The sequence below is a fragment of the Rhinoderma darwinii genome (assembly GCF_050947455.1).
Source record: "Rhinoderma darwinii isolate aRhiDar2 chromosome 5 unlocalized genomic scaffold, aRhiDar2.hap1 SUPER_5_unloc_10, whole genome shotgun sequence".
NCBI classification, from domain to species: domain Eukaryota; kingdom Metazoa; phylum Chordata; class Amphibia; order Anura; family Rhinodermatidae; genus Rhinoderma; species Rhinoderma darwinii.
Genome location: NW_027461766.1, coordinates 357,878 through 372,972, shown reverse-complemented (window position 1 = coordinate 372,972; position 15,095 = coordinate 357,878). Strand labels below are relative to the sequence as shown.

The following is a 15,095-nucleotide window of genomic DNA, read 5'->3' as shown; positions in this document are numbered from 1 at the left end:
TGTTGCCTGAGAGGGCAACACTGCAACAGCCGGCCGCCAGGCTGTCTTTTTTTTGCACAGCTAGTTGCCTCCAGGAGGCCACAAGAGGGAGACAAGGGACTGCAAAATGGAAAATAGGCATCCACCAACTTTACAGACAACTTCTCCTTGCTCCTACAACCTCCATCCTTGCACAGTTTGTTATTCTTCTAGGTAACATAGTAACAAATCCAAATTGCTGCTCTCTTTGTAGGCAAGCAAGGCTTTGTTGCAACTGCAATTCTTACTTCTTCTTGAAATGTAGGGACGACAGTACATTCCATCACATCCATCTAGTGTACACAGGTAGGTCCATTGTGGCGGGCAGGCGAGCGGGCGGGCTGCTTTATTGGCTGTTTGCTGTTCCCCTACTCCACTCCACTATTTGACTGTTGTGCTGCATCAATCAATCAATCAATCAATCAATCAATCAATCAATCAATCAATCAATCAATCAATCAATCAATCAATCAGTGGCTGGCTCAGGTGCAGCTCTTTAACTTACCTAAAAGGGAGGGCGGAGAGAAGACAAGGAAGGTGAATGAGGTGTTCCAATGTGAAATGCCGGAAACACAGAAACACAGACGACACACAACAAGAGGTGGCAATCTATTCATTAATTGCATTTAATCAATGAGCTCATTATCACTCATGCATTGTCCAACAGGTGTTGAAATAATGGGATTAAAAGGGGAGATCCCTTCAGAAAGACAGAAACAATAGCAAAGACAAAAAACACTTTTGGAATCTGCTTTTAGTCAACACATAAGGAAAGGGTGCACCGGTCCTGGAAATACTGCAATACCAGGTCAATGCGTGGAGTGGACAGAGCAAGCTCTATTTCCATCTCCCTGTTCTAAAAATCCATTTAATATATGGTCCCCAGATAGGGGACGTATCAGATATTAAACTGATAAGAACAGATACTACACTTGATCTTAGCCAAAAGGCCGAGAAGCGATAACCCGAACGGGCCGCGCGTTGCCCGAGCCTGCCCGATACTGCTGTTCAGCCCTTGCAGCGATTCAGCCTACTTCTAGGCAATTCCATGGGGCCCTGCAGGCTCACACACTCACAGCTACACGGGAGGTGAATAAAGGCCGGAGAGGAAGCCAGACAGGATTTGCTTCTTTTGCTTGCACCACAATGCAGTGCTGAAAGAGGAGGAATCTACATAAAAACGCCTTCCTGGCAACGCCCAAATGCCCTGCTGCCATGCAGATAAACACTGGCAGCGGCAGCAAGTGCATGCCCACAGCCACCCCTTGTTCCTTCACACCTTGTATCAGCTGTAATCCAGTCCAGTCCAGTGCTGCCTGCTGAGCAGCACTGACCAACACTGCCTGGGCCCAGGCTTTTATCTCTGAGGCCCCATTATGATGTCAGAAAGCTGGCTCTGGAATCCTGAGGGCTCCACTATGACACGTGCAAAGTTCCGTCTGAACTTTATATAAGACGGTGAGGCTCAGTCAGTCACTCAGTGTTGCCTGAGAGGGCAACACTGCAACAGCCGGCCGCCAGGCTGTCTTTTTTTTGCACAGCTAGTTGCCTCCAGGAGGCCACAAGAGGGAGACAAGGGACTGCAAAATGGAAAATAGGCATCCACCAACTTTACAGACAACTTCTCCTTGCTCCTACAACCTCCATCCTTGCACAGTTTGTTATTCTTCTAGGTAACATAGTAACAAATCCAAATTGCTGCTCTCTTTGTAGGCAAGCAAGGCTTTGTTGCAACTGCAATTCTTACTTCTTCTTGAAATGTAGGGACGACAGTACATTCCATCACATCCATCTAGTGTACACAGGTAGGTCCATTGTGGCGGGCAGGCGAGCGGGCGGGCTGCTTTATTGGCTGTTTGCTGTTCCCCTACTCCACTCCACTATTTGACTGTTGTGCTGCATCAATCAATCAATCAATCAATCAATCAATCAATCAATCAATCAATCAATCAATCAATCAATCAGTGGCTGGCTCAGGTGCAGCTCTTTAACTTACCTAAAAGGGAGGGCGGAGAGAAGACAAGGAAGGTGAATGAGGTGTTCCAATGTGAAATGCCGGAAACACAGAAACACAGACGACACACAACAAGAGGTGGCAATCTATTCATTAATTGCATTTAATCAATGAGCTCATTATCACTCATGCATTGTCCAACAGGTGTTGAAATAATGGGATTAAAAGGGGAGATCCCTTCAGAAAGACAGAAACAATAGCAAAGACAAAAAACACTTTTGGAATCTGCTTTTAGTCAACACATAAGGAAAGGGTGCACCGGTCCTGGAAATACTGCAATACCAGGTCAATGCGTGGAGTGGACAGAGCAAGCTCTATTTCCATCTCCCTGTTCTAAAAATCCATTTAATATATGGTCCCCAGATAGGGGACGTATCAGATATTAAACTGATAAGAACAGATACTACACTTGATCTTAGCCAAAAGGCCGAGAAGCGATAACCCGAACGGGCCGCGCGTTGCCCGAGCCTGCCCGATACTGCTGTTCAGCCCTTGCAGCGATTCAGCCTACTTCTAGGCAATTCCATGGGGCCCTGCAGGCTCACACACTCACAGCTACACGGGAGGTGAATAAAGGCCGGAGAGGAAGCCAGACAGGATTTGCTTCTTTTGCTTGCACCACAATGCAGTGCTGAAAGAGGAGGAATCTACATAAAAACGCCTTCCTGGCAACGCCCAAATGCCCTGCTGCCATGCAGATAAACACTGGCAGCGGCAGCAAGTGCATGCCCACAGCCACCCCTTGTTCCTTCACACCTTGTATCAGCTGTAATCCAGTCCAGTCCAGTGCTGCCTGCTGAGCAGCACTGACCAACACTGCCTGGGCCCAGGCTTTTATCTCTGAGGCCCCATTATGATGTCAGAAAGCTGGCTCTGGAATCCTGAGGGCTCCACTATGACACGTGCAAAGTTCCGTCTGAACTTTATATAAGACGGTGAGGCTCAGTCAGTCACTCAGTGTTGCCTGAGAGGGCAACACTGCAACAGCCGGCCGCCAGGCTGTCTTTTTTTTGCACAGCTAGTTGCCTCCAGGAGGCCACAAGAGGGAGACAAGGGACTGCAAAATGGAAAATAGGCATCCACCAACTTTACAGACAACTTCTCCTTGCTCCTACAACCTCCATCCTTGCACAGTTTGTTATTCTTCTAGGTAACATAGTAACAAATCCAAATTGCTGCTCTCTTTGTAGGCAAGCAAGGCTTTGTTGCAACTGCAATTCTTACTTCTTCTTGAAATGTAGGGACGACAGTACATTCCATCACATCCATCTAGTGTACACAGGTAGGTCCATTGTGGCGGGCAGGCGAGCGGGCGGGCTGCTTTATTGGCTGTTTGCTGTTCCCCTACTCCACTCCACTATTTGACTGTTGTGCTGCATCAATCAATCAATCAATCAATCAATCAATCAATCAATCAATCAATCAATCAGTGGCTGGCTCAGGTGCAGCTCTTTAACTTACCTAAAAGGGAGGGCGGAGAGAAGACAAGGAAGGTGAATGAGGTGTTCCAATGTGAAATGCCGGAAACACAGAAACACAGACGACACACAACAAGAGGTGGCAATCTATTCATTAATTGCATTTAATCAATGAGCTCATTATCACTCATGCATTGTCCAACAGGTGTTGAAATAATGGGATTAAAAGGGGAGATCCCTTCAGAAAGACAGAAACAATAGCAAAGACAAAAAACACTTTTGGAATCTGCTTTTAGTCAACACATAAGGAAAGGGTGCACCGGTCCTGGAAATACTGCAATACCAGGTCAATGCGTGGAGTGGACAGAGCAAGCTCTATTTCCATCTCCCTGTTCTAAAAATCCATTTAATATATGGTCCCCAGATAGGGGACGTATCAGATATTAAACTGATAAGAACAGATACTACACTTGATCTTAGCCAAAAGGCCGAGAAGCGATAACCCGAACGGGCCGCGCGTTGCCCGAGCCTGCCCGATACTGCTGTTCAGCCCTTGCAGCGATTCAGCCTACTTCTAGACAATTCCATGGGGCCCTGCAGGCTCACACACTCACAGCTACACGGGAGGTGAATAAAGGCCGGAGAGGAAGCCAGACAGGATTTGCTTCTTTTGCTTGCACCACAATGCAGTGCTGAAAGAGGAGGAATCTACATAAAAACGCCTTCCTGGCAACGCCCAAATGCCCTGCTGCCATGCAGATAAACACTGGCAGCGGCAGCAAGTGCATGCCCACAGCCACCCCTTGTTCCTTCACACCTTGTATCAGCTGTAATCCAGTCCAGTCCAGTGCTGCCTGCTGAGCAGCACTGACCAACACTGCCTGGGCCCAGGCTTTTATCTCTGAGGCCCCATTATGATGTCAGAAAGCTGGCTCTGGAATCCTGAGGGCTCCACTATGACACGTGCAAAGTTCCGTCTGAACTTTATATAAGACGGTGAGGCTCAGTCAGTCACTCAGTGTTGCCTGAGAGGGCAACACTGCAACAGCCGGCCGCCAGGCTGTCTTTTTTTTGCACAGCTAGTTGCCTCCAGGAGGCCACAAGAGGGAGACAAGGGACTGCAAAATGGAAAATAGGCATCCACCAACTTTACAGACAACTTCTCCTTGCTCCTACAACCTCCATCCTTGCACAGTTTGTTATTCTTCTAGGTAACATAGTAACAAATCCAAATTGCTGCTCTCTTTGTAGGCAAGCAAGGCTTTGTTGCAACTGCAATTCTTACTTCTTCTTGAAATGTAGGGACGACAGTACATTCCATCACATCCATCTAGTGTACACAGGTAGGTCCATTGTGGCGGGCAGGCGAGCGGGCGGGCTGCTTTATTGGCTGTTTGCTGTTCCCCTACTCCACTCCACTATTTGACTGTTGTGCTGCATCAATCAATCAATCAATCAATCAATCAATCAATCAATCAATCAATCAATCAGTGGCTGGCTCAGGTGCAGCTCTTTAACTTACCTAAAAGGGAGGGCGGAGAGAAGACAAGGAAGGTGAATGAGGTGTTCCAATGTGAAATGCCGGAAACACAGAAACACAGACGACACACAACAAGAGATGGCAATCTATTCATTAATTGCATTTAATCAATGAGCTCATTATCACTCATGCATTGTCCAACAGGTGTTGAAATAATGGGATTAAAAGGGGAGATCCCTTCAGAAAGACAGAAACAATAGCAAAGACAAAAAACACTTTTGGAATCTGCTTTTAGTCAACACATAAGGAAAGGGTGCACCGGTCCTGGAAATACTGCAATACCAGGTCAATGCGTGGAGTGGACAGAGCAAGCTCTATTTCCATCTCCCTGTTCTAAAAATCCATTTAATATATGGTCCCCAGATAGGGGACGTATCAGATATTAAACTGATAAGAACAGATACTACACTTGATCTTAGCCAAAAGGCCGAGAAGCGATAACCCGAACGGGCCGCGCGTTGCCCGAGCCTGCCCGATACTGCTGTTCAGCCCTTGCAGCGATTCAGCCTACTTCTAGGCAATTCCATGGGGCCCTGCAGGCTCACACACTCACAGCTACACGGGAGGTGAATAAAGGCCGGAGAGGAAGCCAGACAGGATTTGCTTCTTTTGCTTGCACCACAATGCAGTGCTGAAAGAGGAGGAATCTACATAAAAACGCCTTCCTGGCAACGCCCAAATGCCCTGCTGCCATGCAGATAAACACTGGCAGCGGCAGCAAGTGCATGCCCACAGCCACCCCTTGTTCCTTCACACCTTGTATCAGCTGTAATCCAGTCCAGTCCAGTGCTGCCTGCTGAGCAGCACTGACCAACACTGCCTGGGCCCAGGCTTTTATCTCTGAGGCCCCATTATGATGTCAGAAAGCTGGCTCTGGAATCCTGAGGGCTCCACTATGACACGTGCAAAGTTCCGTCTGAACTTTATATAAGACGGTGAGGCTCAGTCAGTCACTCAGTGTTGCCTGAGAGGGCAACACTGCAACAGCCGGCCGCCAGGCTGTCTTTTTTTTGCACAGCTAGTTGCCTCCAGGAGGCCACAAGAGGGAGACAAGGGACTGCAAAATGGAAAATAGGCATCCACCAACTTTACAGACAACTTCTCCTTGCTCCTACAACCTCCATCCTTGCACAGTTTGTTATTCTTCTAGGTAACATAGTAACAAATCCAAATTGCTGCTCTCTTTGTAGGCAAGCAAGGCTTTGTTGCAACTGCAATTCTTACTTCTTCTTGAAATGTAGGGACGACAGTACATTCCATCACATCCATCTAGTGTACACAGGTAGGTCCATTGTGGCGGGCAGGCAAGCGGGCGGGCTGCTTTATTGGCTGTTTGCTGTTCCCCTACTCCACTCCACTATTTGACTGTTGTGCTGCATCAATCAATCAATCAATCAATCAATCAATCAATCAATCAATCAATCAATCAGTGGCTGGCTCAGGTGCAGCTCTTTAACTTACCTAAAAGGGAGGGCGGAGAGAAGACAAGGAAGGTGAATGAGGTGTTCCAATGTGAAATGCCGGAAACACAGAAACACAGACGACACACAACAAGAGGTGGCAATCTATTCATTAATTGCATTTAATCAATGAGCTCATTATCACTCATGCATTGTCCAACAGGTGTTGAAATAATGGGATTAAAAGGGGAGATCCCTTCAGAAAGACAGAAACAATAGCAAAGACAAAAAACACTTTTGGAATCTGCTTTTAGTCAACACATAAGGAAAGGGTGCACCGGTCCTGGAAATACTGCAATACCAGGTCAATGCGTGGAGTGGACAGAGCAAGCTCTATTTCCATCTCCCTGTTCTAAAAATCCATTTAATATATGGTCCCCAGATAGGGGACGTATCAGATATTAAACTGATAAGAACAGATACTACACTTGATCTTAGCCAAAAGGCCGAGAAGCGATAACCCGAACGGGCCGCGCGTTGCCCGAGCCTGCCCGATACTGCTGTTCAGCCCTTGCAGCGATTCAGCCTACTTCTAGGCAATTCCATGGGGCCCTGCAGGCTCACACACTCACAGCTACACGGGAGGTGAATAAAGGCCGGAGAGGAAGCCAGACAGGATTTGCTTCTTTTGCTTGCACCACAATGCAGTGCTGAAAGAGGAGGAATCTACATAAAAACGCCTTCCTGGCAACGCCCAAATGCCCTGCTGCCATGCAGATAAACACTGGCAGCGGCAGCAAGTGCATGCCCACAGCCACCCCTTGTTCCTTCACACCTTGTATCAGCTGTAATCCAGTCCAGTCCAGTGCTGCCTGCTGAGCAGCACTGACCAACACTGCCTGGGCCCAGGCTTTTATCTCTGAGGCCCCATTATGATGTCAGAAAGCTGGCTCTGGAATCCTGAGGGCTCCACTATGACACGTGCAAAGTTCCGTCTGAACTTTATATAAGACGGTGAGGCTCAGTCAGTCACTCAGTGTTGCCTGAGAGGGCAACACTGCAACAGCCGGCCGCCAGGCTGTCTTTTTTTTGCACAGCTAGTTGCCTCCAGGAGGCCACAAGAGGGAGACAAGGGACTGCAAAATGGAAAATAGGCATCCACCAACTTTACAGACAACTTCTCCTTGCTCCTACAACCTCCATCCTTGCACAGTTTGTTATTCTTCTAGGTAACATAGTAACAAATCCAAATTGCTGCTCTCTTTGTAGGCAAGCAAGGCTTTGTTGCAACTGCAATTCTTACTTCTTCTTGAAATGTAGGGACGACAGTACATTCCATCACATCCATCTAGTGTACACAGGTAGGTCCATTGTGGCGGGCAGGCGAGCGGGCGGGCTGCTTTATTGGCTGTTTGCTGTTCCCCTACTCCACTCCACTATTTGACTGTTGTGCTGCATCAATCAATCAATCAATCAATCAATCAATCGATCAATCAATCAATCAATCAATCAGTGGCTGGCTCAGGTGCAGCTCTTTAACTTACCTAAAAGGGAGGGCGGAGAGAAGACAAGGAAGGTGAATGAGGTGTTCCAATGTGAAATGCCGGAAACACAGAAACACAGACGACACACAACAAGAGGTGGCAATCTATTCATTAATTGCATTTAATCAATGAGCTCATTATCACTCATGCATTGTCCAACAGGTGTTGAAATAATGGGATTAAAAGGGGAGATCCCTTCAGAAAGACAGAAACAATAGCAAAGACAAAAAACACTTTTGGAATCTGCTTTTAGTCAACACATAAGGAAAGGGTGCACCGGTCCTGGAAATACTGCAATACCAGGTCAATGCGTGGAGTGGACAGAGCAAGCTCTATTTCCATCTCCCTGTTCTAAAAATCCATTTAATATATGGTCCCCAGATAGGGGACGTATCAGATATTAAACTGATAAGAACAGATACTACACTTGATCTTAGCCAAAAGGCCGAGAAGCGATAACCCGAACGGGCCGCGCGTTGCCCGAGCCTGCCCGATACTGCTGTTCAGCCCTTGCAGCGATTCAGCCTACTTCTAGGCAATTCCATGGGGCCCTGCAGGCTCACACACTCACAGCTACACGGGAGGTGAATAAAGGCCGGAGAGGAAGCCAGACAGGATTTGCTTCTTTTGCTTGCACCACAATGCAGTGCTGAAAGAGGAGGAATCTACATAAAAACGCCTTCCTGGCAACGCCCAAATGCCCTGCTGCCATGCAGATAAACACTGGCAGCGGCAGCAAGTGCATGCCCACAGCCACCCCTTGTTCCTTCACACCTTGTATCAGCTGTAATCCAGTCCAGTCCAGTGCTGCCTGCTGAGCAGCACTGACCAACACTGCCTGGGCCCAGGCTTTTATCTCTGAGGCCCCATTATGATGTCAGAAAGCTGGCTCTGGAATCCTGAGGGCTCCACTATGACACGTGCAAAGTTCCGTCTGAACTTTATATAAGACGGTGAGGCTCAGTCAGTCACTCAGTGTTGCCTGAGAGGGCAACACTGCAACAGCCGGCTGCCAGGCTGTCTTTTTTTTGCACAGCTAGTTGCCTCCAGGAGGCCACAAGAGGGAGACAAGGGACTGCAAAATGGAAAATAGGCATCCACCAACTTTACAGACAACTTCTCCTTGCTCCTACAACCTCCATCCTTGCACAGTTTGTTATTCTTCTAGGTAACATAGTGACAAATCCAAATTGCTGCTCTCTTTGTAGGCAAGCAAGGCTTTGTTGCAACTGCAATTCTTACTTCTTCTTGAAATGTAGGGACGACAGTACATTCCATCACATCCATCTAGTGTACACAGGTAGGTCCATTGTGGCGGGCAGGCGAGCGGGCGGGCTGCTTTATTGGCTGTTTGCTGTTCCCCTACTCCACTCCACTATTTGACTGTTGTGCTGCATCAATCAATCAATCAATCAATCAATCAATCAATCAATCAATCAATCAATCAATCAATCAATCAGTGGCTGGCTCAGGTGCAGCTCTTTAACTTACCTAAAAGGGAGGGCGGAGAGAAGACAAGGAAGGTGAATGAGGTGTTCCAATGTGAAATGCCGGAAACACAGAAACACAGACGACACACAACAAGAGGTGGCAATCTATTCATTAATTGCATTTAATCAATGAGCTCATTATCACTCATGCATTGTCCAACAGGTGTTGAAATAATGGGATTAAAAGGGGAGATCCCTTCAGAAAGACAGAAACAATAGCAAAGACAAAAAACACTTTTGGAATCTGCTTTTAGTCAACACATAAGGAAAGGGTGCACCGGTCCTGGAAATACTGCAATACCAGGTCAATGCGTGGAGTGGACAGAGCAAGCTCTATTTCCATCTCCCTGTTCTAAAAATCCATTTAATATATGGTCCCCAGATAGGGGACGTATCAGATATTAAACTGATAAGAACAGATACTACACTTGATCTTAGCCAAAAGGCCGAGAAGCGATAACCCGAACGGGCCGCGCGTTGCCCGAGCCTGCCCGATACTGCTGTTCAGCCCTTGCAGCGATTCAGCCTACTTCTAGGCAATTCCATGGGGCCCTGCAGGCTCACACACTCACAGCTACACGGGAGGTGAATAAAGGCCGGAGAGGAAGCCAGACAGGATTTGCTTCTTTTGCTTGCACCACAATGCAGTGCTGAAAGAGGAGGAATCTACATAAAAACGCCTTCCTGGCAACGCCCAAATGCCCTGCTGCCATGCAGATAAACACTGGCAGCGGCAGCAAGTGCATGCCCACAGCCACCCCTTGTTCCTTCACACCTTGTATCAGCTGTAATCCAGTCCAGTCCAGTGCTGCCTGCTGAGCAGCACTGACCAACACTGCCTGGGCCCAGGCTTTTATCTCTGAGGCCCCATTATGATGTCAGAAAGCTGGCTCTGGAATCCTGAGGGCTCCACTATGACACGTGCAAAGTTCCGTCTGAACTTTATATAAGACGGTGAGGCTCAGTCAGTCACTCAGTGTTGCCTGAGAGGGCAACACTGCAACAGCCGGCCGCCAGGCTGTCTTTTTTTTGCACAGCTAGTTGCCTCCAGGAGGCCACAAGAGGGAGACAAGGGACTGCAAAATGGAAAATAGGCATCCACCAACTTTACAGACAACTTCTCCTTGCTCCTACAACCTCCATCCTTGCACAGTTTGTTATTCTTCTAGGTAACATAGTAACAAATCCAAATTGCTGCTCTCTTTGTAGGCAAGCAAGGCTTTGTTGCAACTGCAATTCTTACTTCTTCTTGAAATGTAGGGACGACAGTACATTCCATCACATCCATCTAGTGTACACAGGTAGGTCCATTGTGGCGGGCAGGCGAGCGGGCGGGCTGCTTTATTGGCTGTTTGCTGTTCCCCTACTCCACTCCACTATTTGACTGTTGTGCTGCATCAATCAATCAATCAATCAATCAATCAATCAATCGATCAATCAATCAATCAATCAATCAGTGGCTGGCTCAGGTGCAGCTCTTTAACTTACCTAAAAGGGAGGGCGGAGAGAAGACAAGGAAGGTGAATGAGGTGTTCCAATGTGAAATGCCGGAAACACAGAAACACAGACGACACACAACAAGAGGTGGCAATCTATTCATTAATTGCATTTAATCAATGAGCTCATTATCACTCATGCATTGTCCAACAGGTGTTGAAATAATGGGATTAAAAGGGGAGATCCCTTCAGAAAGACAGAAACAATAGCAAAGACAAAAAACACTTTTGGAATCTGCTTTTAGTCAACACATAAGGAAAGGGTGCACCGGTCCTGGAAATACTGCAATACCAGGTCAATGCGTGGAGTGGACAGAGCAAGCTCTATTTCCATCTCCCTGTTCTAAAAATCCATTTAATATATGGTCCCCAGATAGGGGACGTATCAGATATTAAACTGATAAGAACAGATACTACACTTGATCTTAGCCAAAAGGCCGAGAAGCGATAACCCGAACGGGCCGCGCGTTGCCCGAGCCTGCCCGATACTGCTGTTCAGCCCTTGCAGCGATTCAGCCTACTTCTAGGCAATTCCATGGGGCCCTGCAGGCTCACACACTCACAGCTACACGGGAGGTGAATAAAGGCCGGAGAGGAAGCCAGACAGGATTTGCTTCTTTTGCTTGCACCACAATGCAGTGCTGAAAGAGGAGGAATCTACATAAAAACGCCTTCCTGGCAACGCCCAAATGCCCTGCTGCCATGCAGATAAACACTGGCAGCGGCAGCAAGTGCATGCCCACAGCCACCCCTTGTTCCTTCACACCTTGTATCAGCTGTAATCCAGTCCAGTCCAGTGCTGCCTGCTGAGCAGCACTGACCAACACTGCCTGGGCCCAGGCTTTTATCTCTGAGGCCCCATTATGATGTCAGAAAGCTGGCTCTGGAATCCTGAGGGCTCCACTATGACACGTGCAAAGTTCCGTCTGAACTTTATATAAGACGGTGAGGCTCAGTCAGTCACTCAGTGTTGCCTGAGAGGGCAACACTGCAACAGCCGGCCGCCAGGCTGTCTTTTTTTTGCACAGCTAGTTGCCTCCAGGAGGCCACAAGAGGGAGACAAGGGACTGCAAAATGGAAAATAGGCATCCACCAACTTTACAGACAACTTCTCCTTGCTCCTACAACCTCCATCCTTGCACAGTTTGTTATTCTTCTAGGTAACATAGTGACAAATCCAAATTGCTGCTCTCTTTGTAGGCAAGCAAGGCTTTGTTGCAACTGCAATTCTTACTTCTTCTTGAAATGTAGGGACGACAGTACATTCCATCACATCCATCTAGTGTACACAGGTAGGTCCATTGTGGCGGGCAGGCGAGCGGGCGGGCTGCTTTATTGGCTGTTTGCTGTTCCCCTACTCCACTCCACTATTTGACTGTTGTGCTGCATCAATCAATCAATCAATCAATCAATCAATCAATCAATCAATCAATCAATCAGTGGCTGGCTCAGGTGCAGCTCTTTAACTTACCTAAAAGGGAGGGCGGAGAGAAGACAAGGAAGGTGAATGAGGTGTTCCAATGTGAAATGCCGGAAACACAGAAACACAGACGACACACAACAAGAGGTGGCAATCTATTCATTAATTGCATTTAATCAATGAGCTCATTATCACTCATGCATTGTCCAACAGGTGTTGAAATAATGGGATTAAAAGGGGAGATCCCTTCAGAAAGACAGAAACAATAGCAAAGACAAAAAACACTTTTGGAATCTGCTTTTAGTCAACACATAAGGAAAGGGTGCACCGGTCCTGGAAATACTGCAATACCAGGTCAATGCGTGGAGTGGACAGAGCAAGCTCTATTTCCATCTCCCTGTTCTAAAAATCCATTTAATATATGGTCCCCAGATAGGGGACGTATCAGATATTAAACTGATAAGAACAGATACTACACTTGATCTTAGCCAAAAGGCCGAGAAGCGATAACCCGAACGGGCCGCGCGTTGCCCGAGCCTGCCCGATACTGCTGTTCAGCCCTTGCAGCGATTCAGCCTACTTCTAGGCAATTCCATGGGGCCCTGCAGGCTCACACACTCACAGCTACACGGGAGGTGAATAAAGGCCGGAGAGGAAGCCAGACAGGATTTGCTTCTTTTGCTTGCACCACAATGCAGTGCTGAAAGAGGAGGAATCTACATAAAAACGCCTTCCTGGCAACGCCCAAATGCCCTGCTGCCATGCAGATAAACACTGGCAGCGGCAGCAAGTGCATGCCCACAGCCACCCCTTGTTCCTTCACACCTTGTATCAGCTGTAATCCAGTCCAGTCCAGTGCTGCCTGCTGAGCAGCACTGACCAACACTGCCTGGGCCCAGGCTTTTATCTCTGAGGCCCCATTATGATGTCAGAAAGCTGGCTCTGGAATCCTGAGGGCTCCACTATGACACGTGCAAAGTTCCGTCTGAACTTTATATAAGACGGTGAGGCTCAGTCAGTCACTCAGTGTTGCCTGAGAGGGCAACACTGCAACAGCCGGCCGCCAGGCTGTCTTTTTTTTGCACAGCTAGTTGCCTCCAGGAGGCCACAAGAGGGAGACAAGGGACTGCAAAATGGAAAATAGGCATCCACCAACTTTACAGACAACTTCTCCTTGCTCCTACAACCTCCATCCTTGCACAGTTTGTTATTCTTCTAGGTAACATAGTAACAAATCCAAATTGCTGCTCTCTTTGTAGGCAAGCAAGGCTTTGTTGCAACTGCAATTCTTACTTCTTCTTGAAATGTAGGGACGACAGTACATTCCATCACATCCATCTAGTGTACACAGGTAGGTCCATTGTGGCGGGCAGGCGAGCGGGCGGGCTGCTTTATTGGCTGTTTGCTGTTCCCCTACTCCACTCCACTATTTGACTGTTGTGCTGCATCAATCAATCAATCAATCAATCAATCAATCAATCAATCAGTGGCTGGCTCAGGTGCAGCTCTTTAACTTACCTAAAAGGGAGGGCGGAGAGAAGACAAGGAAGGTGAATGAGGTGTTCCAATGTGAAATGCCGGAAACACAGAAACACAGACGACACACAACAAGAGGTGGCAATCTATTCATTAATTGCATTTAATCAATGAGCTCATTATCACTCATGCATTGTCCAACAGGTGTTGAAATAATGGGATTAAAAGGGGAGATCCCTTCAGAAAGACAGAAACAATAGCAAAGACAAAAAACACTTTTGGAATCTGCTTTTAGTCAACACATAAGGAAAGGGTGCACCGGTCCTGGAAATACTGCAATACCAGGTCAATGCGTGGAGTGGACAGAGCAAGCTCTATTTCCATCTCCCTGTTCTAAAAATCCATTTAATATATGGTCCCCAGATAGGGGACGTATCAGATATTAAACTGATAAGAACAGATACTACACTTGATCTTAGCCAAAAGGCCGAGAAGCGATAACCCGAACGGGCCGCGCGTTGCCCGAGCCTGCCCGATACTGCTGTTCAGCCCTTGCAGCGATTCAGCCTACTTCTAGGCAATTCCATGGGGCCCTGCAGGCTCACACACTCACAGCTACACGGGAGGTGAATAAAGGCCGGAGAGGAAGCCAGACAGGATTTGCTTCTTTTGCTTGCACCACAATGCAGTGCTGAAAGAGGAGGAATCTACATAAAAACGCCTTCCTGGCAACGCCCAAATGCCCTGCTGCCATGCAGATAAACACTGGCAGCGGCAGCAAGTGCATGCCCACAGCCACCCCTTGTTCCTTCACACCTTGTATCAGCTGTAATCCAGTCCAGTCCAGTGCTGCCTGCTGAGCAGCACTGACCAACACTGCCTGGGCCCAGGCTTTTATCTCTGAGGCCCCATTATGATGTCAGAAAGCTGGCTCTGGAATCCTGAGGGCTCCACTATGACACGTGCAAAGTTCCGTCTGAACTTTATATAAGACGGTGAGGCTCAGTCAGTCACTCAGTGTTGCCTGAGAGGGCAACACTGCAACAGCCGGCCGCCAGGCTGTCTTTTTTTTGCACAGCTAGTTGCCTCCAGGAGGCCACAAGAGGGAGACAAGGGACTGCAAAATGGAAAATAGGCATCCACCAACTTTACAGACAACTTCTCCTTGCTCCTACAACCTCCATCCTTGCACAGTTTGTTATTCTTCTAGGTAACATAGTAACAAATCCAAATTGCTGCTCTCTTTGTAGGCAAGCAAGGCTTTGTTGCAACTGCAATT

The 15,095-nt window shown here is 47.7% G+C and overlaps 10 non-coding genes across 10 annotated transcripts; all 10 read right to left on the bottom strand.

Annotated features, from left to right (window-relative positions):
* Positions 1-789: 789 nt before the first annotated feature.
* On the bottom strand, positions 790-980 carry LOC142684575 (U2 spliceosomal RNA). Its single transcript, XR_012854187.1, has one exon. It is a non-coding gene; the product is annotated as a U2 spliceosomal RNA (small nuclear RNA).
* A 1,300-nt stretch (positions 981-2,280) lies between these two features.
* On the bottom strand, positions 2,281-2,471 carry LOC142684574 (U2 spliceosomal RNA). Its single transcript, XR_012854186.1, has one exon. It is a non-coding gene; the product is annotated as a U2 spliceosomal RNA (small nuclear RNA).
* A 1,288-nt stretch (positions 2,472-3,759) lies between these two features.
* Positions 3,760-3,950, bottom strand: LOC142684573 (U2 spliceosomal RNA). Its single transcript, XR_012854185.1, has one exon. It is a non-coding gene; the product is annotated as a U2 spliceosomal RNA (small nuclear RNA).
* A 1,288-nt stretch (positions 3,951-5,238) lies between these two features.
* Positions 5,239-5,429, bottom strand: LOC142684571 (U2 spliceosomal RNA). Its single transcript, XR_012854183.1, has one exon. It is a non-coding gene; the product is annotated as a U2 spliceosomal RNA (small nuclear RNA).
* A 1,288-nt stretch (positions 5,430-6,717) lies between these two features.
* On the bottom strand, positions 6,718-6,908 carry LOC142684570 (U2 spliceosomal RNA). The gene has a single exon (XR_012854182.1). It is a non-coding gene; the product is annotated as a U2 spliceosomal RNA (small nuclear RNA).
* A 1,292-nt stretch (positions 6,909-8,200) lies between these two features.
* On the bottom strand, positions 8,201-8,391 carry LOC142684569 (U2 spliceosomal RNA). Its single transcript, XR_012854181.1, has one exon. It is a non-coding gene; the product is annotated as a U2 spliceosomal RNA (small nuclear RNA).
* Positions 8,392-9,691: 1,300 nt separating this feature from the next.
* LOC142684568 (U2 spliceosomal RNA) lies at positions 9,692-9,882 on the bottom strand. The gene has a single exon (XR_012854180.1). It is a non-coding gene; the product is annotated as a U2 spliceosomal RNA (small nuclear RNA).
* A 1,296-nt stretch (positions 9,883-11,178) lies between these two features.
* Positions 11,179-11,369, bottom strand: LOC142684567 (U2 spliceosomal RNA). The gene has a single exon (XR_012854179.1). It is a non-coding gene; the product is annotated as a U2 spliceosomal RNA (small nuclear RNA).
* Positions 11,370-12,657: 1,288 nt separating this feature from the next.
* LOC142684565 (U2 spliceosomal RNA) lies at positions 12,658-12,848 on the bottom strand. Its single transcript, XR_012854178.1, has one exon. It is a non-coding gene; the product is annotated as a U2 spliceosomal RNA (small nuclear RNA).
* A 1,276-nt stretch (positions 12,849-14,124) lies between these two features.
* On the bottom strand, positions 14,125-14,315 carry LOC142684564 (U2 spliceosomal RNA). The gene has a single exon (XR_012854177.1). It is a non-coding gene; the product is annotated as a U2 spliceosomal RNA (small nuclear RNA).
* Positions 14,316-15,095: the final 780 nt, after the last annotated feature.